General features: G+C 39.3%; 1 protein-coding gene across 2 annotated transcripts in view; it reads right to left on the bottom strand.

Annotated features, from left to right (window-relative positions):
- The window catches only part of CDH11 (cadherin 11), a 143,242-nt gene that overhangs the window by 69,226 nt on the left and 48,731 nt on the right, over nucleotides 1-25,285 (bottom strand). For both annotated transcript variants that reach the window (XM_034425374.3, XM_087877104.1), the window contains exon 2: nucleotides 8,499-8,618. The gene's annotated coding sequence lies outside the window, so the exon portion shown is untranslated. The remainder of the gene's footprint in view (nucleotides 1-8,498; nucleotides 8,619-25,285) is intronic.

Genomic DNA, 25,285 nt, shown 5'->3' with positions numbered 1-25,285 from the left:
TCTCTAGAACATTTATTTATTTACTTAAAATATGGCTGCCCATTTAACACTCTGCTGGCTCAGAACAACAAGAAAACCAATAAATATAACAATCATAAGACCATAAAAAAACTAATCATAGTGAAATAATCAGTATTTTCAGAAAATGGCAACTTGGATTAATTTTGAGCTAGCTTTTTCAGCTGTTGGTTGTTTGGAATCAAACTCAGAATTTCCAAAACTTGCCATGACAAATTCTGCTCCCTTCAACACTACTGTAATTGTAGTTTCCTGTGTATAGAATTTCCTACTAATACCAATACTAATGCTAAACCTATGTTTAGTTTATTTAAAAAATATATTTACAATCAAAATAAAATAAAAGTTTAAATACCTGATGCAATCTTAATTATCAACAAAAGCAAAATACATATGCATCTTTCAGTCACTACAGTCTACACAACACACAGTCACTAATTCAACACATCAATGTACTAAATATTATTAGAAATCAATTCACATACTGATAATACTATACAATACAGAACAATTAAATCTAAGAGAACTCTAAGACAATAATGTGCCCTTATTGACAAAAACAGTTAATAACACTCCTGGAATTGTACAGTCTTATTTATCATTAAGCTTAGCAGACTTTCCTGGCAATATAATTAATAGCAGACAGTTCCTTTTCAGCATCAACTTTGTAAAATAAGACACTGTATTTCACTTGGTAAGGCGATCAAACTGGTCAGTCCTAGAGGAGATCAACCCTGACTGCTCTTTAGAAGGCCAGATCCTGAAGATGAAACTCAAATATTTTGGCCACCTAATGAGAAGGAAGGACTCACTGGAGAAGAGCCTAATGCTGGGAAAGATTGAGGGCAAAAGAAGAAGGGGACGACAGAGAATGAGGTGGCTGGATGGAGTCCCTGAAGCAGTCGGCATGAGCTTAAATGGACTCCAGGGGATGGTAGAGGATAGGAAAGTCTGGAGGAACGTTGTCCATGGGGTCGCAATGGGTCGGACATGACTTCGCAACTAACAACAACAAAATTTCACTTGGGAGAGCTGTTGCTTATTGCATGAATAAATCAGCAAATAAGTATGTAATTAATACCATGTTTAGTGTGGCCTAGATGTGAAAGAATAGTCTTAGGATAGACTAGAGATAAACAATTGGAGCAACAGCATAAAACTTTATCATCCTTTTCTGGGCAACCTTGACTGAGCTGTGATCCTGTGATCCTAAGACTTTACTGTTGTGTAGAAATAGAATGATAGTCAATGTTTTGGATAAAAGAGACATTTCAATGGTATTTGGACCTCAACAAACAACAACATCTAAACAACTTTGGAAAAATCTAGAACACATTTCCATACCATGCCAAACTGATTGAATGGATGGGACCTTGACTTCAGCAGAAAACCAGTTCAATTTCCTTATCTAAATGACATAATCTCTATGTTCCATCTTCCATTTACTAGCTTCTTTAAAAAAAAAAAAAAAAAAAAGATTGCTGAAGTGAAAGAACACACAAGATTGAAAAGTGTTATCTTCTTTTCATCTCCTAAATCTTATTTATATGCAGAGAAGCATAGAGCTACCAAAATTGCTATCATATTTTGCGATCGCTAGGATTTCTGATTAGAAATTCATTTATGCGAGCTTGGGAGAAAAAAAATGTAAATAATTAGTAAATTAATAGAGACATAATAAAGCTTATCGAGGGAAATAAGTAAAGCTGTTTTCTGATATTATGCACATATTAGATTTTCGAGCCATTTACCCTCGTGTGATTGTCATTTATTCCCCTCTTCCTGCCAAGCCAAGTTCTGGCTTTCCTATTAAGAGTCCTAAAGCCTTTTTTTTTAATAATAATAATAATAATAATAATAATAATAATAATAATAATAATAATAATAATAATTTTATTTCTATAGGACTCAGGGCGGTGTACAGCCTATTTAAAAACACAGAACAAAACAACGATTAAAATTTAAAATCATTAAATAATTAGGCTCCAATTAAAATCCCAAAAATTTTAAATACCCTGGAGGTCGGAGATCTTACGTATTTCCGGGGGCAGTTCATTCCACAGGGCTGGGGCTCCCACAGAGAAGGCCCTCCCCCTGGGTGTCGCCAGCCGACATAACTTGGCCGATGGCACCCTGAGGAGACCCTCTCTGTGGGAGCGGACTGGTCGATGGGAGGCTATTGGTGGCAGAAGTCGGTCTCGAAGGTACCCGGGTCCTATGCCATGGAGCGCTTTAAAGGTGGTAACCAACACCTTGAATCGCACCCAGAAGACCACTGGGAGCCAGTGCAACTCGCGCAGGAGGGGTGTCACATGGGCGCAACGAGTTGCACCCATAACCACCTGCGCGGCCGCATTCTGGACCAATTGGAGCCTCCGAGTGCTCTTCAAGGGGAGCCCCATGTAGAGAGCATTACAATAGTCCAGCTGGGAGGTGACAAGGGCGTGAGTGACCGTGCGCAGGGCGTCCCGATCCAGAAAGGGCTGCAACTGGCGAATCAGGCGAACCTGATAAAAGGCCCCCCTGGCCACGGCCGTCATATGCTCTTCTAAAGACAGCCATGCGTCCAGAAGGACACCCAGATTGCGAGCCCTCTCTGTGGGGGGCAAAGATTCACCCCCAATAGTCAGCGATGGCACCTGCTGACTATATCGGGGCGCCGGAAGCCACAGCCACTCGGTCTTGGAGGGGTTGAGTCTGAGCCTGTTCCTCCCCATCCAGGCCCGCACGGCCTCCAGGCAGCGGGACATCACATCAAGGGCATCGTTGGGGTGGTCTGGGGTGGAGATGTACAGCTGAGTATCATCAGCGTACAGATGACACTTCACCCCAAAACCACGGATGATCTCACCCAGCGGCTTCACATAAATGTTGAACAGGAGGGGCGAGAGGACCGACCCTTGCGGCACTCCCCATTTTACAATAGAGAACTAGCTTTGGCTTTGACACAGAAACTGAACTATGCAGAAGTTATGCACATGTGTGCATTTTAAAGGATTAAGTTCATCATGCAATCATCTCTTCAAATGTCCAGAATGTCTCCTGGCTTCCCCTAAGTCCTAAGGAAGACATCAAGAACTATTTCTTGAGCCAAATCCATACATGGAGTGCTTATTTAGTGAATTTGATGCAGTACTTTTTGCCTGGATGATAATATTTGCATGTGAATATTTCACCTTTCAGTGAGCTTTGATGATTTAGATATTGAAACAGGAAATTTCTTTTCTGAGTGAGCACAGCAGGAGAGGAAATCTTTTCAAACAGAAGCACCACCACCACCACCACAAGATGGGATTGAAAATGGAAAATGCAAATGCCATATAGACACTCAGGTTTATATGCCAGTCAATGTAAACAAGGTTTATTTGCTTTTCCTTTGTGGGAGTGGAGAGAACGATAGCAATATGTGGCCATGCGAACGTCCAGAATCACTTAGGCAAGAAACAGCATTACATCCACTGCAATTTCCTTCGGCTTTCAAGTTTAAAATACCCAAGAAAATCAATAGAATACTTCTGGGGACTAACTCCTGCTTGAACCTGTTCAGTGTCTGGAGGAAGGCCTGACAAATTCCTTTTTCTTCCTTGCTCTACAATTTTTCAGAATGAAAACAGCATCTCTGTTTTAAAATTCTAGAAACAGGAGGTTTCTCAAACAATGAGATATTTCAAGTGAAGATTTTTTGCATCCCATGAATCATAATATGAGATAGCCATATGAGATAGATAGATAGATAGATAGATAGATAGATAGATAGATAGATAGATAGATAGATAGATGATAGATGGATAGATAGATAGATAGATGATGGATGGAGAGATGATAGATAGATGGATGGAGAGATAGATAGACAGACAGATAGATAGATAGGCAGACAGGCAGGCAGACAGACAGACAGACAGACAGACAGACAGACAGACAGATAGATAGACAGGCAGACAGGCAGACAGACAGACAGACAGACAGACAGACAGACAGATGATGGATGGATGGAGAGATGATAGATAGATGGATGGAGAGATAGATAGACAGACAGATAGATAGATAGGCAGACAGGCAGACAGACAGACAGACAGACAGACAGACAGACAGATAGATAGATAGGCAGACAGGCAGACAGACAGACAGACAGACAGATAGATAGATAGATGGTGGATGGAGAGAGATATGATAGATAGATAGATAGATAGATAGATAGATAGATAGATAGATGATGGATGGAGAGAGATATGATAGATAGACAGACAGACAGACAGACAGACAGACAGACAGATAGATAGATGGATGATGGATGGAGAGAGAGAGAGATAGATAATGGATGGAGAGATAGATAGATAGATAGATAGATAGATAGATAGATAGATAGATAGATGATAGATAATCAGATAGCTCGATAGGTTGATAGCTATGGGGAGAAAGAGGTGGAGAGAGGGGGGAGAGAGACATCCATTGGCAAAGAGTTGTGAATCAATCACTGACAAGCTAACAGAACTGTCATCATGACTCCACCACTTTGGGCTCAGCTTCATGAGCCTACAGTCTGTAGGGATTTCAATTTCACTCAGCAAGTCTCTCTAAAATCTCCATGGCATTCCTGTCCTACTTTGTGTTCTCCTTCCCCTAGAGGTGTTGTTGTTGTTGTTGTTGTTGTTTAATGAAAATAGAGCATTCCAGGAAACTCACTTTGATGTGGCATTTTGCTGGGGTCTAATAAAGACATGTATTTACTATGACTTTTGGATCTTCCCTCCATGCACTCCATAATGATGGATGTCCAGGCAGCCCACAGAAACTAGATAATATTTTTCTATTTGCCAAATACCATATTGACTTTTCAAGGCTGCGGATCGTGCATCCATTATCTCCCCCTGCTGACTAAAATAGATTCTCAAACCAAGGCCACTGAAGAGAGAAAGAAAACACACACAAAAAAATGCATTTATATCTCCTGTTTTGAAGTGATGGGGTACAAAACCTGGCAAATTATTTCTATTTCCTTCTACTCCCTTATTGTATCTCTAGAACCCTTTTATAGAGTTTCCAAAGAAATAAAAGCCCTCCTTAGGTGCACACCAGGGGCCAACCATTACGTTGCCGCTAGCCTTTTCTCTGCTTCAGCTAGGCAGAAGAAGAAGAAGAAAAAATACTTGGTGGCAAGTAGACTATAGAACAAAATCAAAGATGATTGAGAGAGCGAGCTTGAAAATGCTTAATTTGACTGGCTATTTCTCCAAAGTTTTCTTCCTTTGCAAAAGAGACTGTTTTTCAAGAGAATTTCAAGCATACATTCCCAGTGCTGATTCGTACTTCATGTTGTATTTCTTTCTACAAAGGTGAAGATATTCATACATATCACACCTGTTTTTCTAAAATATTTGGCATTGCAATTGCTGCTTTTGAATTTGTTTGTGGCAGATTTGTTTTACTAGGAGGCTACTTCCACGGTTACATTTTTTTTTAAAAAAATATAATTTTAATCTACTATATCCACTTTAAAGTATTTCTATTTTGCTTCAGGATTCTGCAATTCTAAAAGATTTAGAAGAATATGTATTAAGGCTCCAAGTAATGAACTCAAGCAAATCAGAATCCTGAGACTTATGAATTAAAAAAGTAAATGCTTTGTAATATAGAGACCCCACACTAGCTCCTAGCTCCTGCTTAACACTGCATATTTTAAGTGGTCCTTAGGATATAATATGGATTAAGGAAAGCATGGTTCGTGTCAGTTCTGCTTATTTTCATTTATTTATTCATCTTCTTTATTCTTTTAACTACTGACACATTTCTGTGTAAACATAGGAAATCCATCATAGTTGTTTTACAGATGTCCTAGCCTTAATTTATGGATTTCTCTGAAAGTACTTATTTGAAATGTCATTAAACCACACACAATACTTCGTACTTCTAAGCAGTACACAACAACAGAAATGTGCAATCAATCAATCAATCAATCATGGAAAGATCTGATATAATTTTTTAAAAATCCTTTTTTTAAAAAAATGATGAAGTTCATGATTTTTTTAAAAAAAAATGTTTATGGACTTTAATAGCTAGAAGCAATAGCTCCCTATTAGCAATGTGCTAATGTGCATAATAATTATGCAATGTGCATAATAATATGCTCTACTGAGTCATTTGTGACTTTGCAGATGTCCTTAATATGAGATTATTTAACTCTGTAGATACTCAACACACATTAAAACAAACGTCTATCTGTTTGACTATCAAATGGGGTTTATTGACCTGTGATTCTAATTGCTCCAGTTTGCCTTAGCTCTTGATTGAAAGGCATACACACTTGCCTTTCTGGCCAGTTTTTTTTTTATATCCTTCCCTAAGAAATTTCACAAAGCCTGTCATTTAGCTGCCAGAAATGAGATTATGAACAGTCAAGGACATTTTGAACAGAAATGAAGCCGCTATCAAGCAGAACATCACCGTCTTGACTATGAAACAATATAAATGAGTCTGCTAAATACCGCATGATAATGTCAGAGTTGCATGAATCTTACTACAGGCATCTCAGTTCAAATGAGAATATAATGTTAAAGGTATCTAAGGAGGGTTTTTTTTGGCAAGCATGATTTCCTGAATGCAAATATGCTCGTGTTGGAAAGACTGGGAAGACTGGGAAAAGAGACTGTGCCATGGAAAATGGTCAGATAAGAGATAGCATAGTCCAACGGTTGGACAGTGGGTGGGAGGCTCAGAAGAGACTGTCCACCCACCCACCCCACTTTCTCAAGCTCTAAAGGAGATGTGTGGAGAATCGTACCTTCAAAATTATTGAGTCTGTCATCTGCACCTCTATAACTATCCTGTTTGGTTCTGCAACCCAACAAGACAGACACAGACTTCAGAGGATAATTAGAACTGCAGAAAAAGCAATTGCTATCAACCTGCCTTCCATTGAGGACCTGTATGCTGCACGAGTCAAAAAGAGGGCTGTGAAAATATTTAAAGACCCTCGCATCCTGGACATAGACTGTTTCAACTCCTACCCTCAAAACGACGCTATAGAGCACTGCACACCAGAACAACTAGACACAAGAACAGTTTTTTCCCGAACACCATCACTCTGCTAAACAAATAATTCCCGCTACACTGTCAAACTATTCACTAAGTCTGCACTACTATTAATCTTCTCATTGTTCCTATCTCATTCCACTTATGACTGTATGACTGTAACCTTGTTGCTGGTATCCTTACGATTTATATTGATATTGTTTCCTGATTGCTTATTTGTAATCTATGACTATCATTACCTTACGATTCTTGATGATTTATATACACTGAGAGCATATGCAGCAAGACAAATTCCTTGTGTGTCCAATCACACTTGGCCAATAAAAATTCTATTCTATTCTATTCTAAAAACTGATGCCAGCCTCACCAGGAATCATCACCAGCTAAGCTAATTCTACTTTATTGTAAACTAATGTTTTGAGAGAATTTTAAAGTCTGAAAGTACATTTTTTTTCTGTCCCCCATCTCTTTTAGAGCTCAGGGAACTAGGGGAAAGTCTCTTCTGAACTTCTCATCCCATCCACTATCCATCTGCAGGCTACGCTGTCTTTTATCTGACCATTCCCTTGGCAACATCTCTTGGCCCAATCTCCCAAGTCTTGCCCACATACCATTATAGAGGCAAAGGAGAATCAGTAAAAGAACCAAAGGGGGAAAAATGGAAAGAGCTAAAGAAAAAAAAGAGAGAGGCATTCAGAAGGAGAGAGCTGGGCAATCTGGGGACTTCATATAACCCCCCCTTTGAAGCTTTCATCCCCCGAGTCATGCTAGCCTCCTTTCACATAATACAGAATAACACAGTGTTGGAAGGTATCTTGGAGGTCTTCTAGATCATCCCCCTGTTCAAGCATACCATTCCAGACAAATGGCTTTCCAGTCTCTTCTTAAAAATTTCCAGTGATAGAGAACTCCACAACTTCTGGAGGCAAGCCGATCCATTGATTAATTGCTCTCACTATCAGGAAATATCTCCTTAGTTGGATCCTCTTTAATGATCTTCCACCTGTTATTTCTTGTCCTGTCTTCTGGTGCATTGGAAAATAGGTTGACCTCCCTCTCCTGTCTGTGAAGCCTCTCAAATATTGGAAGACTGCTATCATGCCACCCCTAATCCTTCTCTTAAGACTTGACATATCCAGTTCCCTCAACCATTCATCATACGCTTTAGCTTCTAGTCTTCTAATAATCTTTCTTGCTCTTTGCACTGTTTAGTGCTATGTTTTTTCTTCTCTCTTTGGCAGTTAAGAAGCAAACATTGCTGTCAGTCTCCTTGCTCCCTGGATATAAAGGACCAACATTTAATGCATCAGGCATTCTGGCAATGTCACAATTATAACCTAACCAATCTGGAAAGCAGCTTGGAGAAAACTGCAGTAGGTTTAGAATGTTCTAGTATTTTTATAGCTGTACAGAAATTGAAAAATGCAAGCTTTTGTTATCCAGCATCTTACCTTCAACCTTTGGAAGCCTGTTGCCAGTTAAAGTACCATATTCCATCCATTTGAGCAAATTAACAGTTCCAGTAAAGTTTGTGTTTATGCACAGATATGTATTTAATCATCCAAGACTTTCTGGAAAAGAAAAAGGGAGGACACAGAAGTCAAGGTGTAAGTCAGAGTAACAACAGAGATGCCAAAAAGAAGAAATTAACTTTTAATTATCCTTCCTTCCCTCTGTGTGCTTTAGAAAAGAAACAGCATCTTGGGCCCAAATTAGACTTAAGTAATAACAGATGCAAATACATTTTCAGGCAAAATGTTCCCAAAATTAAAGCAATAGAAACCAGGTCAGTATCCCATTACCTTCAAAGTGAAATGTACATTCATAAAAGATATGCTCGGGGGCAGGGGTGAAATTCAATTTTTTTTTACTACCGGTTCTGTGGGCGTGGCTTGGTGGGCATGGCAGGAGAAGGATACTGCAAAATCCCCATTCCCTCCCCACTCCAGGGGGAAGGATATTGCAAAATCTCCATTCCCACCCCACTCTGGGGCCAGCCAGAGGTGGTATTTGCCGGTTCTCCGAACTACTCAAAATTCCCGCTACTAGTTCTCCAAACTACTCAAAATTTCCACTACCGGTTCTCCAGAATCTGTCAGAACCTGCTGGATTTCACTCCTGCTTGGGAGCATCATCATGAAAACAAAAATTCTACAGCAGCAGTAGAATCTTATTGCTGAGAGTTAACTGTCCATTAGGTGGATTCCCATCTTCAATATTTCTGGGTGCTGAACTACACATTAAGGCAAAATAGGCATTATTACTGGAATGGCACTCAGTTTCATCTCTAAGGCAGTGTTTCTCAACCTTGGCAACTTGAAGATGTTTATACTTCAACTCTCAGAATTCTGGGAGTTGAAGTCCATACATCTTCAAGTTGCCAGAGAACTGTTTTGCAAACCTATGTTGAGAAACATTGGTCTGCAAAAGACTTTAAGGACTACAAAACTACAAAAATGGAAGGCTGAATAACAGAATCACTAACAGAATAACAGAGTTTGAAGGAACCTTGGAGGTCTTCTAGTCCAACCCCCTACTCAGGCAGGAATCCCTATACCACTTCAGACAAATGGTTATCCAATCTCTTCTTAAAAACTTCCAGTGTTGGAGCACCCACAACTTCTGGAGGCAAGTTTTTCCACTGATTCATTGCCACATGTAACCTGAAGAAGCCTGTTGCCCAGCTCCAAGAGCAAACTAGAGAATTAGGAAAGTCAGAAGTATTTCCAACTATTCCTTTTGTTGTGACATGGTTTATTGTGGCTTCAAATTCTGCCTTGGACCATTACTGTATATACTGACCTTTTCTAAAAAATAAATCTCTGAAAACGTCTTCGCTTCAACTTAAAGCACTCTATTAAATATAGCTGAAAATGCTTTGTGACACTTAAATCTACAAACATTCAAGAACTGTAGAAAAGCTGTCTGGGAAATGTCTGGGGAATTTTTATCTAAGGATTTTGTCAAGAGAGGACCAAAAAAAAAAAACAAAAACAAAAACAAAAAAAACCCCACATCTAGTGGGCATATCTCAAGATGTCATGAAGCAACACACAATACTAGGTTCAGACTTAGCATTTTTCTTACTAATTTTCTTACTAATAACTTTTACTAATAACTGTAATTTTCAAATAAGGTAAAGGTTCCCCTTGCACATATGTGCTAGTCGTTCCCGACTCTAGGGGGCCGTGTTCCAGGGTCTCCGTGGTCATGTGGCCAACATGACTCAACATCAAAGGTGCACGGAACGCTGTTACCTTCCCACCAAAGGCAGTCTCTATTTTTCTACTTGCATTTTTTACGTGCTTTCGAACTGCTAGGTTGGCAGAAGCTGGGACAAATAATGGGAGCTCACCCCATTACGCGGCACTAGGGATTCGAACAGCTGAACTGCGGACCTTTCGATCAACAAGCTCAGCATCTTAGCCACTGAGCCACCACGTCCCTCTAATTTTCAAATAAATATTCCATTATTGAATAGATATCACAATATCTATTCGTCGTTGGGTTTTTTTTTCTTTTTTTTTCATGTTCTTTAATCAGATAAGTTCTTTTTAAATCATACAACTTAGTCCTGGTTCAAGTTTGCAGCATTAGAAGTCCCGTTGCAACAGATAGCCAAGGGGAAAAAAAACCAGAACATTTGATTGAACGCTGCCAAATAAAACAGTCTTTCCTCCAATTCCAAAACAGGATTGTAGCTTTTTATTCTTGTGTGAATAAGCCATGTCTTAAGAAGACCATTTATCCAAAGTGGCAAGCGTAGTGATTCTTAAAACCTCTGGTAATTCAGGTACCAAAAGAAAAAAAAGAAAAAAAAAGAAGAAGCTTTTTTTAAAGAAGCAAATCTATTGTCCCCATATTAATTACTTCACAGTCCCTGGTGTTTAAAAGGACAGTCCTGAGACCCAAGGACCAGTTAAATCCTACATTGTCCTTCCATGATAAAAAAAAAAAAAAGATTATAGAGGCTGAAAAGCAGAGGGACAGAATCTCACAGCTTCTTCGCCTGCACTGTGAAAGGATCATTGTTTCACCCTCATAAATCCTGCGCTCCCTGCCTCTTGACAACCGAAAGCGATGGACAATAGAATTCTTGTCTTGGACAAAGCATCCCTTGTGTGCCAACGGGCTTATCTATTTAATTTACAAATGTCTTTCATTGTCCCCCAATAATTCCCCATTAGTTTGTTTTTTTTTTTTAAAAAAAAAACACCCCTATTATGAAGAAGGCTAAATAAATATTCACAGTTCTATGGCAAATTTGCTAGCATGAATAGCACCAATAGAAAACAGGGGAGAAAAGAGGCCACTGCTTTTCTTTCTATTTTTTCCCACTTTTCAGCCTTGTGTGTAATTTATCATTGCTGTACGCACCGGATACATATGCTTTTTATATAGTTCTCTGTTTTCTTGTAGGGAGAAAGCCACCCGCGCTCACCTAGATTTAGAAATATCCATCCTTCCAAAAACAGTTAGGTAACATAAATATGATGATTAGGGAACTGGAGGCTAAAACATATGAAGAACGGTTGCAGGAATTGGGAATGTCTAGTCTAATGAAAAGAAGGACTAGGGGAGACATGATAGCAGTGTTCCAATATTTGAAAGGCTGCCACAAAGAAGAGGGAGTCAAGCTATTCTCCAAAGCATCTGAAGGCAGGACAAGAAGCAATGGGTGGAAACTAATCAAGGAGAGAAGCAACTTAGAACTAAGGAGAAATTTCCTGACAGTTAGAACAATTCATCAGTGGAATAACTTGCCTCCAGAAGTTGTAAATGCTCCAACACTGGAGGTTTTTAAGAATATGTTGGATAACCATTTGTCTGAAGTGGTGTAGGGTTTCCTGCCTAAGCAGGGGGTTGGACTAGAAGACCTCCAATGTCCCTTCCATCTCTGTTATTCTATTCTATTCTAAATATGGTTTCTATAAATGCTCAATCTTTATGGATTTAAGGAAGTCATCACAGATAGCATATCTTGGATATTTTTTTTTTAGGATTACATATATTTAGGGTTTAATTTCATTACCCAGAATCTCTTTCCTCTATATTTTTGCCTCGCTTGCTTCTGTTTACCTGCCTTCTTTTCAACCCTTCCATATCTTTTAAGTTAGGAGAGACAGACAGACAGACAGACGATGGATAGACAATGAATGAATGAATGAATGAATGAATGAATGAATGAATGAATGAATGAATTTCTGAGATGAAGGCTACCCATTGCCTTTGAATGATAATCAAGGACCATTCTCCCATTATGGACAGATATTATTATTATTTATTAAATTTATAATAAATTTATAATAAGACCATAACAAAAATGAAAGTTGATTAACATCGAAGTTAAATATCACTAATAAAACTATATGCAACCAGTTTGGTCTAGTAATTAAGACACAAGGCTAGAAAGCAGGAGTCAGTAAGTTCTAGTCCTTCTTTATAAATAAACCCAGCTAGGTGATCTTCGGGCAGTTACGCTCAGCCCTAGGAAGAAGGAAAGGGCAAACTACTTCTGAAATTTTGCCAGGAAAATTATAGGGACTTGTCCAGACAATGTCAGTCTTAACTTCAAGACAACAACAACAAAAGGCAAATAAAATAAAATAAAATAAAATGAAATAACAAAAAACCACGGACAACTGTTCTCCTGGCCTATATTTAATATTTAATTCCAGTGGTGAAATCCAATTTTTTTTACTACCGGTTCTGTAGGCGTGGCTTGGTGAGCATGGCAGGGGAAGGATACTGCAAAATCTCCATTCCCACCCCACTCCAGGGGAAGGATACTGCAAAATCCCCATTCCAACCCTACTCCTCACCCCACCCCACCAGAGGTGGTATTTGCCGGTTCTTCGAACTACTCAAAATTTCCGCTACTGGTTCTCCAGAACCTGTCAGAACCTGCTGGATTTCACCCCTGGTTGAATCCCTGTCTTAATAAATGACCCAATTTGAATCAAGGGAGGTAATCCTTTTCAGATCATTTATTGATTTATTTATTAATGCTCCTCATTATTTCTGAGGTGCAAAGTTCTTCTAACAAAACAACTTGCATACAAAAGTAATACTTGGTCTTCAAAGAGTTTGGAATTGCAACTCCCTCTCAGACAAGCATAGCTTGTCCAATATTCAATCAATTCACTGATTTCAAATTGTGAGAAATTAAATCAGAGTAAATCTTCCCCAAACCAGCAGATGAACATACTTAACACAATGGCACACTGATTGAGGTTCATCTAACCCACATTATATTCAAATCAGATGATTAATCATGTTTATTTCAGATATTTCTCGCCTGCTGCCCAATTTAGCACAATACTCGAAGAATCCATAATTTTAAACTTATAACCCAGTGAAAGATAACTAAAATAAAATTTAAAGCATTAATAAACTACAGTATTTCTTTGCAAGAACAACTTTGAAAAAATCCCACACTAGAATATTGAAGAATATACAAATCTGACAAATGACAGATATATAGATATAAATATAGATTTATATCTTACAACCTTACAACCATAAAACTCATTTGTTACTTTATTAATTATAAATTAAATTCATTATGTGTCTACTGTATATAACACCATAGTAATATCCCTATAATGTAATAATCTTCTGTTGTTAAAATGTCAAAAGATTCTTTTATTCAAACACTTACATATAACCAATTTTATAATCCATATATATAATTGAGTATTGAATGCAACAGTATACCCAAGCTTGAGTATGAGTTCAGTAAGCAATTAAAGTTTTAAAAAATAGAAAAGGAAAAGTATTCCAGCTCCTTGGTAGTGCTAGAAAGAAAAGGCACATCTATTCAACTCCTTTATTTTTGCTCTACAAAAGACATGTGATTCATCAGACGATTGCGGAAAGCATGATGAAAGGATAGGACTGAAGTATGAAAGTGATACAAAAATAAAGCCAGAAGCTCCCATTTACTTTGAGTGAAATTTCCAGAAACAGATGAATTGTATGCTAGGATACTGAAGTAGCTTCTGATGTCCTGTTCAAATCTTTTTACTTGTCAAAAAAAATCTTTGAGAACTGTTGAAATGACAGATAAATAGAGGAGGACAAACGGTGATCCTATCTTCAAAAAAGATAGAAGGAAAATTGAAGGAATCAGAATCCTGACAGGGAAGCTTTGTGAAGAGAATGGGTGGTCTATCCCAAAGGTGCTTTTTCAAAGGGCAATAGGACTTTGATTTTTCTTCGAAGACATTTTGCTTCTCATCCAAGAAACTTCTTCAAGTCAGAAGAAGGGTGGTCTACTAGTTGTGGGTGGCAAACTATATCTTACCTCAAATATCATATTCAAATAATTTCTCCTCTACAGTTTCTCCTCTAGGTAACACGAGGTATTAAGTGAGATAGATAATACCATGTCCAGTCTTTTACTTATTCTCTCGCTGCTGACATGGGTGAGGAGGAAGGAATACTTGATAAATTTGTAGACCGCCTAACATTAAAAGTAAAGGTTCTGCTCGCACATATGTGCTAATCGTTCCTGACTCTAGGGAGCGGTGCTCATCTCTGTTTCAAAGCCGAAGAGCCAGCACTGTCCGAAGATGTCTCTGTGGTCATGTGGCCGGAATGACTAAACGCCAAAGACTCACGGAACTCTGTTATCTTCCCACCAAAGGTGGTCCCTATTTTTCTACTTGCATTTTTTATGGGCTTTCGAACTGCTAGGTTGGCAGAAGCTGAGACAAGTAATGGGAGCTCACCCCCTTACGTGGCACTAGGTATTTGAACCGCTGAACTGCCAATCTTTCGATTGACAAGCTCAGCGCCTTAGCCACTGAGCCACCACGTCCCTCACCTAACATTAGGATATCCCAGAATTATAAAATATAATTCAAGGTTGTCGTGTTAACTTAAAGAAATGGGCTGGAAACTACAGAAGGAAATTTAATAAACATAATGCAAAATGCTTGATTAGGAAGCAGAAGTCAAATGCAAAGTCTAAGTAGAGAAAACAGCAGTGGTGAAATGTAAAATTTGTTACTACTGGTTCTCTAGGCGTGGCTTGGTGGGAGAGGTAATGTTACTGGGTGGGCGTGGCCAACTTTTTTTTTTTACTTTTAAAACCATTTTTTCTACAACCTCTTCGGCTGAAAAGGTTGTAGAAAAAATGCTTTTAAAAGCCTCTGACGATCCCAGCTGAGCCGCACGATGATCAGAGGCTTTTTTTTTTTACTTTTAAAAGCATTTTTTCTGCTTAAGAGGTTGTAGAAAAAATGCTTTTAAATTTTTTTTAAAAAGCCGCTGATGATTGCGCGGCTCAGCTGGGCATGGGGTGGGGGGCAGGGAAGTTTGCTACCAGTTCTCCGAACCACCCACTGCCATTGCCACCGGATCGGGGGATCCGGTCCGAACCAGGAGCATTTCACCCCTGGAAAACAATGACTTGACAATAGCACTAACTAACAAGATCTTGGAATGGTTATTGATTACAAGATGATTGTAAGTGAAGAGCGTGACATAACTACTTAAATGCTAAACACACCTTTAGATGGCAACAAAAGATGTATAGCTGACAAATCAAGAAAAGGATTTGTTTCTCTTTTTTCCCCACTGCATTTGTTAGACCAACTGACACTTTTGTGTTCACTTCTGGGCATGGTGCTTTAAAAAGGATTCAGAGAAATGTAAACAGGTTCCATAAAAAGAATTATCAGTATACTACCCTGTTTCCCAACCGGAAAATAAGCCCTAGCATGATTTTTCAGGTTGCTCATAATATAAGCCCTACCCCAAAATAAGCCCCGGTTAAGATTGTCAGCCAGGTGAGTGCATTTAGTACCATATTTTCCCCCCAAAAAGACCTAACCAGAAAATAAGCCCTAATGCTCCCTAATTTTGGAGCAAAAATTAATATAAGACCCGATCTTATTTTCAGGGAAACATGGTAAAAACTAAATTCTGTGAAACCATATTGAAGAAACTGGGAGTATTTAACCTTAAGCAGGAAGGGTGAGGACAGAACTTTTCACATTTCACCAAGAAAACAAATAAGAACATTTTTCTTTCCCAATTCAGATTATAAAACACATCGTTCTAAATTATGGGAAGCTTAATTCTATTTGAATATTGGAAGGAAATAAATCTTAGTAGAAAAATTGGAACAAATTTCAACACTGGAAAAAAAAATTTCGGGAAAAGTGGTGGGCTTCCTTTATTTGGTGTCCAAGGAAAGGCTAGACACCATCTGTCAAAGATTTATCAGCTTGGATTCCTGCACTGAACAGGGAATTGGATTCAGTATGAAATCACTGCTTACAACTCTATTATTTTAATATTTTATTTAAGCGGAAATGGAAGTCTGTCTGTCCAAAATATTTTTTAAAAAAACTTGGATGTATCCTTGAAAACGCCTCTCTTCCTATGTTGAAGGATCCACAATTTACAAAACATCTTTCTTCTCCTCTCTCTCTCTCTCTCTCCCCCCCCACCTACCCACTGCTCTTCCTTCAGTTTGGCTGTTCTCCACAAAATCATTGGCTGCTTCCAAACCTGGTGTTGGCAATGAAAGTACATTCAGATGGGCTTGGCTGGGCTGAACAGACCAAACACTCAATGAAATCGCCCCACAGCTGGCAACTATATTGGTCAAAATGAACTTGCCCTGACAACAGAGCTGCAAAAATGCATGGTGGGTGGGATCTCCAAGCCAGATCCAATTCAGGCACAGTCACCAAGCCAAGACAATGGAGCAGCCTTAAATAGGTGGATTGTTAGCTAAAGACAACAAAATAGCTGAGCCACATAACAAGTATTTTATCTCATTTCAGTGGCTCCTGTGAGGCATCAATGTTTATCTATGTCTTTATGATCTTTTAATTGATTAAAGGGGGGGTATCAAGAACACAAGTGGCTAAGACACTGAGCTTGTTGATCAAAAGGTTGGCAGTTCAGCAGTTCGAATCCCTACCGCCATGTAACAGAGTGAGCTCCCGTTACTTGTCCCAGCTTCTGCCAACCTAGCAGTTCGAAAGCATGTAAAAATGCAAGTAGAAACATAGGGACCACCTTTGGTGGGAAGGTAACAGCGTTCTGTGCACCTTTGGCGTTTAGTCATGCCGGCCACATGATCACGGAGACGTCTTCGGACAGCGCTGGCTCTTCGGCTTTGAAACAGAGATTAGCACAGCCCTCCTAGAATCAGGAACAACTAGCACATATGTGCGAAGGGAACCTTTACCTTATCAAGAACACAAAACCTTCAAAACAAGAATCTCAATGAGAGCGACATTTTGACCATCATCATGAAGTAAATATGCTCTTATTGTCCTGAAAGGAGGTTTTTTTCCCCTTCCCAACAGCCAAACATTTTTTAAATTCGAAGGATGGCTTTTAAAAATCACTATGAATAATTGAGAAAGATAAGGTTGGGGAAATTTCTTTTTTTAAAACTGTCTAATCTTTGCAGGAGAATCATAATCTTATTCTGTAAGCAAATCATGCTCAATTTCCTGCAATAGTCAGATGAATCGGAATGCAATTCAAGGTGCTGGTTTATCACTTTGTAAGCCCTGCATTAAATGATTGCAGGGCTGCCTCTCTCGGTGAATGTCTGCCCATCCCACTAGATCAGCTAGGGCGCGAATGCTCCAGGTTCTCTATCTGCATCTTGCCTTCTAGTGGGACCTCATTTCTGGGTCTCCCCTACCTTATGTAATACCCTCCCTCCAATGATTAAACAGACCTCCCCACCCCACTGCCTATCTATCTTTCAGAAGACTGATAAGACCTGGATTTTTTTTTTTTTCTGGGATTGTATAAGTGGAATTGTATATAGAAGGAGGGCAGCTGAGCCTGCTGTGGGTCATTTCCAAGGAGGACAATTAGAAGGCAAGGGTTTTTTTGTTTTGTTTGTTTGATAGTTTCATTGTTTTGATTGTCTTATGATTGTCATAGTTCTTTTCTGGTTTTATTGTGGTGAGTCACCCAGAGTTGCTTAAAAGGGTTGCCATATAAATCTTTCCAATGGATAAATAAACATTATGCAGAAGTGTCTTTTTGGATCTTCACAGTACCAACAAGGCACCAGGTTCCAAGCAGAGAATAATGGAAATAATAGAGTTGGAAGGGACCCTGGAGGTCTTCTAGTCCAGGAGCCGGCAACCTTAAACACTCAAAAGAGCCATTTGGACCCGTTTCCCACAGAAAAGGAAACACCGGGAGCCACAAAACCTTTTTGACATCTAAAATGAAGATAGCACTGCATATATCACTTTTTACCTTTATGCTATGTATAAAAAAAACTATAATGTGTTGCATTTATGAAATCAATGAACTGCTACAGAGAAAATAAATTTTTATTTCTGCATGCAACAAAAATATTTTGAACGCCGAAAAAAAAAGATGGGTCAAAAAGCTCAATAAATCATGTGCCGGCAGGTGTCACACATTGGCAGTTGTGACGCATATTTTGAGTGATAGGGAGCCGCAGCAGAGGGATGAAAGAGCCACAGGCGGTTCCAGAGCCGCAGGTTGCAGACCCCTGTTCTAGTCCAACCCAATATGCTTTTCAGCTATTGCTTAGAATAGAGGAATTGTACCAAAACTTGCCACCTCAATCATTATTAATCCATAATGACTCCCCATGGACTTCATTCAGTTGAAGAAGTCTTCATCTCCGTATGATTCCATCCAGATGCTTCAGCAAGAATTTTGGACATTGCCAAGTGTCTGCTCTAGCCCATATTTTTCTTGCAGGTACTTAATGTCATTATAATTTTAAGACAAATAGCAAATTAGTTCAGCGCTGATTTCCTTCGACTTGTTGAAATTTCAAGCCCTTGTTTCATAAGAAAGAAAAAAAACCACACCAAAATCTGACAGTTCAAAATACCTGAAAAATTCATCTTTGCACAAAACCACATTTCCCCCCCCCCTCAGAGGAGAAAAATAGATAAACTAATTGCTTTTCAGCAAAAGCAAACCCCACCCAATCATTAAGAAGGGGAAAGTAATTACTTTTGGCAGCCAATTTGAGGTGTTATGACAGGCAGGGAAAAAAATGTTAGTTCTGTATTATTATATGCTTATTGCAAGTTAGGAAAACATAGAATTTTCCATCTCAGATGCCAAAGTACCTTTGGCTGGCCTTGGGATATGTGCATTTTGACCTGGAACAGTGGGAGGTGGGATTGTTCTTGCTTTTTTGCAAAATGTTTTGGTCCAGCCCTGTTTGTGTTTGCCTCTCTGGATGGCGTCCTTCCATACTAGCACTAGAAGCGGAGAGGAATGTGAAGCTGTTTCTTGAGGGTTTTCGAAGAGTTTGCTTACTTTTCTTTGGGGTCATGCTTTGGCGTCTTGTGGCATACAGACATATGGTACTGCTTCAGCAGCACAGCACAAGGGTCACTTCAACAAGACCTAGAATTTTAATTGGAAAAAGCCGTTGGGCCTACCGCAAAGATGGGCACATATCCAGAGAGTTCAGTTCAAGTTTTAGTGTAAATAGCAAAAAACCCTACATATCATCTCTCTTGGGCAACATTAATTGCGCAGCTGGCTAAATTGCTGATTTATGTGTGGTTAGTGCAGATCGAAGGTAAGATTTGACATGTTGACTCTTGTTTTTTGAAATGCCTGAACTAATTCCGTTGACGAGCAGTCTTCTGGAGTCAATATGGATCTTCTACCTGTGTAGAATGACTTTAAGATGGATGATCTTCAGCTCCCAGAATTCTGCTGCTTGAAGAATTCCAGGAGTTGAACAATTCTTACATTCGGCAAGGTTAAGAAACAACTCAATGGTGGGTTGCTCCCGGTTTGTCCCGGTTCGGGGAAACCGGTAGCAGCGGTGGCGGGAGGCTCCACCCATCCACCCAGACATCATCAAAAATGCTCTGCACATGCTTTACGTGTGCGCATGCCTGCGTAATACTGATAGCAAACCGGTAGCATCAGGATTTGAAACCCACTATTGAAACAACTGTAGTGGTAACTCTCACTGGCACGTGCAAATCATCATTTAATGTGATATTGTCTCTTATCAATGTACCTTGAATATAATGCTTCTTTGTGGAACAAGTTAATGAAAGTTGCTATCCATTCTAGATTAGAAAATGGCTTAAACAAAAGAGATTATTTGATCCCCTAGTTCCTGGATTGTTGAACATTGAAAAATAAGATCTGTGAGAGAAGAGATCAAAGACATTTGGTCAGGAATGCAGCTGCCATGCTCTGGATATTATTCTAACCTTAGGAGCAAAATTTGTTCCAACTTGGTATTAATAACCTTTGTTGTTGTTAGTTGTGAAGTCATGTCCGACCCATCACAACCCCATGGACAATATTCCTCCAGGCTTTCCTATCCTCTACCATCTTCTGGAGTCCATTTAAGCTCATGCCTACTGCTTCAGTGACTCCATCCAGCCACCTCATTCTCTGCCATCCCTTTCTTCTTTTGCCCTCAATCTTTCCCAGCATTAGGCTCTTCTAGAGTGAGTCCTTCCTTCTCATTAGGTGGCCAAAGTCTTTGAGTTTCATCTTCAGGATCTGGCCTTCTAAAGAGCAGTCAGGGTTGATCTCCTCTAGGACTGACCAGTTTGATCGCCTTGCAGCCCAAGGGACTCGCAGGAGTCTTCTCCAGCCCCATAGTTCAAAGGCCTCAATTCTTTGACATTCAGTCTTCCTTATGGTCCAATAAATAACCTTATCCTCTATTAAACCGTCTTTAAAGCCATCTGGGTAAATGTTCATCAAGACATTTTGTAGCAACAAATTCTTTTAAGTTTACTATGTGCTCTGTGAAAAATCATTTACTCCTTTTTGTCCCAACCTTCCATCATTATATTTTGCTGGATTACCTTCTATACTATGAATATTTTCTGAAAGTATCATTTTAAAAAAACTTCTTCCATGGTAAGAGGAATCAACTATTTCCCAGCTCCTAATAACCTTGACCTCTGATCGTTCAGCTTGGAGGCTAAAGACGCAGCATGGCCTTCTCCAATTCAAAGAGATGCTTGTTCGGCAGGCTGAGGCCAAGAGGCAGTCCCGGAACCAGCGAAATCTGGGGGCTGGGCAGGGGACAGAATGTATCTGCCCTCAGTGTGGAAGGGATTGCCACTCTCGAATTGGCCTTTTTAGACACACCAGATGCTGTTTTAGGACCTCTTTCCAGAGCACGATACCATAGTCTTTTGAGACTGAAGGTTGACAATGTAAAAATAACCTTGCTAAGATGTTGTAAACCAGAGTAATGCATATAAGTCTATGTAAATACAAAGCATGGATGAGATAGATGACTAGCAGAAATGATAGATAGATAGATAGATAGATAGATAGATAGATAGATAGATAGATAGATAGATGGATGGATGGATGGATGGATGGATGGATGGATGGATGGATGGATGGATGGATGGATGGATGGTAGGTAGAGATAGATAGATGTAGGTAGGTAGGTAGGTAGGTAGATATAGACATACATACATACAGAAAGATGAGATATACAAACTAGGCAAAATAGACAGACAGATAATGTTAAATTCTTCCTGTTTCTCCATTATCCCCAAGATTTTTTAAAAGCACTACGCAAAAGACTGGCATTTTTAAACAACCAAAATATCAAGAGCTCTTTCCTGGTCAGATCTCATTAGTATCAATATAAAGTTAGATTTATGACCCAGTGTTTTGTCTTTATTTAGCATTAACCCACATTTGACATTTTGTGTAATATTCTCGAGCTTTTTGATAAAAGATGTCAAGACTGAGCCTGGGGCTTTATAATATTAAATATACTGCCTGCCTCATCTTCCCCCCCCCCCCTTTTTTTTTTTTTTTTTTTTGGCCATGATAGAAAACTTTTGGACTATTTGAAAAAAAGAATCTATCATTTAACACAGGAAACATTTTGTATGAATTCAGGAAGTACTAAGTTCTTTGTCTATTTTTTCTACATAAGAAGCTAATTTGGATTTATGGCTCAGCATCATGCATGGCACTAAACCTTGGCTTATTTGAACCACAGTTAAAATAATAAGATACTGTTGTCTATTTTACCTACAAACCACAATTCTCAAATCCCTTGGGCTGATGGCAAGACCTTGATCGGTCCAAACCACACAACATTACCAGGCAGCACAATATGTGGATTCTAGCAATCTTAAATTTTAAGGACAAAGTCAAAGAGTCATTTCATTCTCTACCTTTCTTTCTGCAAATGTTATCAGTTACGGTTCCATTTGCTTGGTTAATATCACAACGTTTAATGAAAGGCATATAACTTCCAGCATTTGGGGAAAAAAATGTTTTGCTTTTCTTGATTATGGATTCCCTCTGAAAATTATAGATTTATTCTAAGGAACAAAAGACAGACTGGAGGAAAAAGCAGAGGGGTATAATACACAAGCAACAGCTCTCAGCATTTAGTTAGAGTGGATGCCTCATCAGGAGCTAAATCTAAGGATTCAGTGTATTTTTGATAGGATTTGGATCAATGCTGGTTTTAAAGTATGTCCCACAGGGATGCTAAAGAAAATAAGATTTATCCTGCTTAATCCTAGGGGGAAAACCTACACAAAACAAGAATCGTCTTTTCTAAATTGGTTTGGGATAACAATGTGCCCACACTAAAATTGATTTTAAGTTGGTTATTTCTATTGATACCTGTGTAATGAATTAATATTATGGCAATGTCTGAATGCAAAACATTTTTTTTTAAAAAAAGCTAAATGAATATTTACCAACAAGAAGTGGGTAAAGAAACTGTGCGGTCCTCTCTGAGCATGGTTGTTTTCTTGCAGTTATTTCATTACACGACTAACAATACGAATGCTAGAAGTGAACGTAGTTTGCTCCCTGCTTATATTCAAGTGGCTTGCATTGTCACTGTTGGTGGGATATTATTTACTGTTTGATTGTTTGTGTGAGGTGGTAGTTCCTTGATTGGTGTGTTTCCACCTTGGTTGTTGGTCTACAATTAATCCTGGCGTTTACTGCTGGTGAGGAGGTGTGTTACTCTCGTTGTTTCCTTTTTGTTTTTTTTAATCTTGAATGTCGTTTACCTTTATGAACCTGTTGATGGCTGAACGAAAGGTCTGGAAAGAAGCTGTCCCATAGCAAACACATCAGCAGCACCTTTCCTCCAGCTCTGTCTGTCTACCTTCCACTCATCTAGCTACCATGTTTCCCCTGTCTTATATTTTTTTGAATCCCGAAATAAGCACTTGGCCTTATTTTCGGGGAGGTCTTATTATTTTGGAGGAAATCAGAGGAAGTGGTGGGGACCGGCTGCACATGTGTTTAAATATTTTCAGGGAGGGCTTATTTTCAGCGGGGGCTTATTTTAGGGCATGCACTCAAAAGCCTGATTGGGCTTATTATCAGGGGATGTCTTATTTTTGGGGAAACAGGGTACCTACCTTAAAAGCCTTGTTCAGGATGAAGGGACACGAGTAACCTGTTAGATTGCAGCTATCATTATTGGCATACTCTACAGTGCCACAGTTAGAGAGCGATGGCAGCATAATGTGCACTTGTTACCAAGTGCCTTGGTGCCCACGATGGACAATGGCATTTTCAGTGATGTGCCAGGTACCATATTGCTTCCATAGTTTTGCTGCAGCACCAGGGAAGATTCCAATTCTGGGACCAGGAACTTCCTTCCTGTCCTGTAATGCCTCTACCATTTGTCTACCACTATCCTGGTGCTGAATGGTAAGAAATTAATGTAAAATTCTTAAATGAAAATTAGGCATTGTTTTATCTATCATTAAACTACTGGCAAGATGTGGCTCGACATCTAAAGGTTACTGAGGAACAGTAAAAGCAAAGTTTGAGGACAATAAGGGAAGATGAATCTTTATAATGTTATAGAACCATTGAAACTAGGAAACTTAGCTTTCTTGAGTAGCTTCAGCTTGGAGCTATGTTTGCAAAAGTGCCTATCACACACGCATACACACAGAGAGCACCTGGAGCCAGTATCATTCTGCGGTGACCTGGACTGGGCAGTAGACCACAGAACTGTTGATACTTCATAGCTTAGTTGGGCTCCTCATGAGACTTGGCAGAAGACTCACAGACATGGTTCAGCTAGAATCTTTACTACAAACATGAATGAAGTCACACACAGCAGATACTTGTCTACTGTAGTGAAACGAAGCTAGGACATTCACAGACACTTTGGTTGATTGGCTACTCGGGATGGTACTTATTGGCCTCAAAGTCACCTTGAAGTTGTATGTTTGCATACTGCCCATCTCTGACCTCAGCTCTACCTCAGTCCTTATAAGGTAGGCTGAAGAGCAGACCACAGTTACTGTAGTACTCTATTGAAGCAGTACTTTAGACCACAGTTAGTATTCTATTGAACCACTACTTTAGAAGCTCTATCATAATATTTTGTGCATGGACAGGGCCACTAGCATCTCTCTTCCATCATCCCTCTTGCAAAAGCTCCTAGAAACATTTTAACAATTGGTAGCCTTGGTAGTACAGTGGTTTAAAGCACCCTGTTATTAACACAGCTGCCTGCAATTACTGCAGGTTCGAATCTTACCAGGCTCAAGGTTGACTCAGCCTTCCATCCTTTCTAACGTAGGTAAATTGAGGACCCAGTTTGTGGGGGCAATAAGCTGACTTTGTATAAATATACAAAAGTAAGAAGGCTATTGCTTAACGCATTGTAAGCCGCCCTGAGTCTCCGGAGAAGGGCGGCATATAAATCAAATTTAAAAAAAACAAAAACAATTTCCCTTCACATACCGTGCTTGAGGCTCTCTGTATCAATGAGATTGAGGCTTGCAGACCCATTTGCAGAGCTATGATAATGAAAATAACACGAAAGTCAAGCTAGACTACCATTGAGAAATAACTCTGATGAAGCGTAACATCTCAGGTGCTGCCCCCAAATTTCATACACTAATGTGAGTTTGGAATGATATTCAAGTTCAAGCCACCACCTTTAAAATCTGGTGAAGGAGATTTGAGCACGTATTCAGTTCCAGTACTCAGAATAAATGGGTCTCATCAGCTCCTTGCTTGGTTCATGTAGCTATTATAGACAGGCACAATTTATTTTCATGAAGCACTTTACACCATAGAAATGACACAGCATAAAGGCCAAGGCTATCCATCTCAACAACTGGTGTTTTCTCTACACTGTTTCCTCTAAGGCATCCAGGACTTACAAGCATCTATGCATATCCAGTATAATACAGAAGCGTCTTCTGTACAACTGCTTGTCATAGATTGTCCTGAAACAGGCAGT

The sequence above is a fragment of the Pantherophis guttatus genome, chromosome 11 (assembly GCF_059756535.1).
Source record: "Pantherophis guttatus breed Tessera chromosome 11, ASM5975653v1, whole genome shotgun sequence".
NCBI classification, from domain to species: Eukaryota; Metazoa; Chordata; class Lepidosauria; order Squamata; family Colubridae; genus Pantherophis; species Pantherophis guttatus.
The sequence above is the reverse complement of the archived record's forward strand: the minus strand, read 5'-3'. Positions and strand labels throughout refer to the sequence as shown.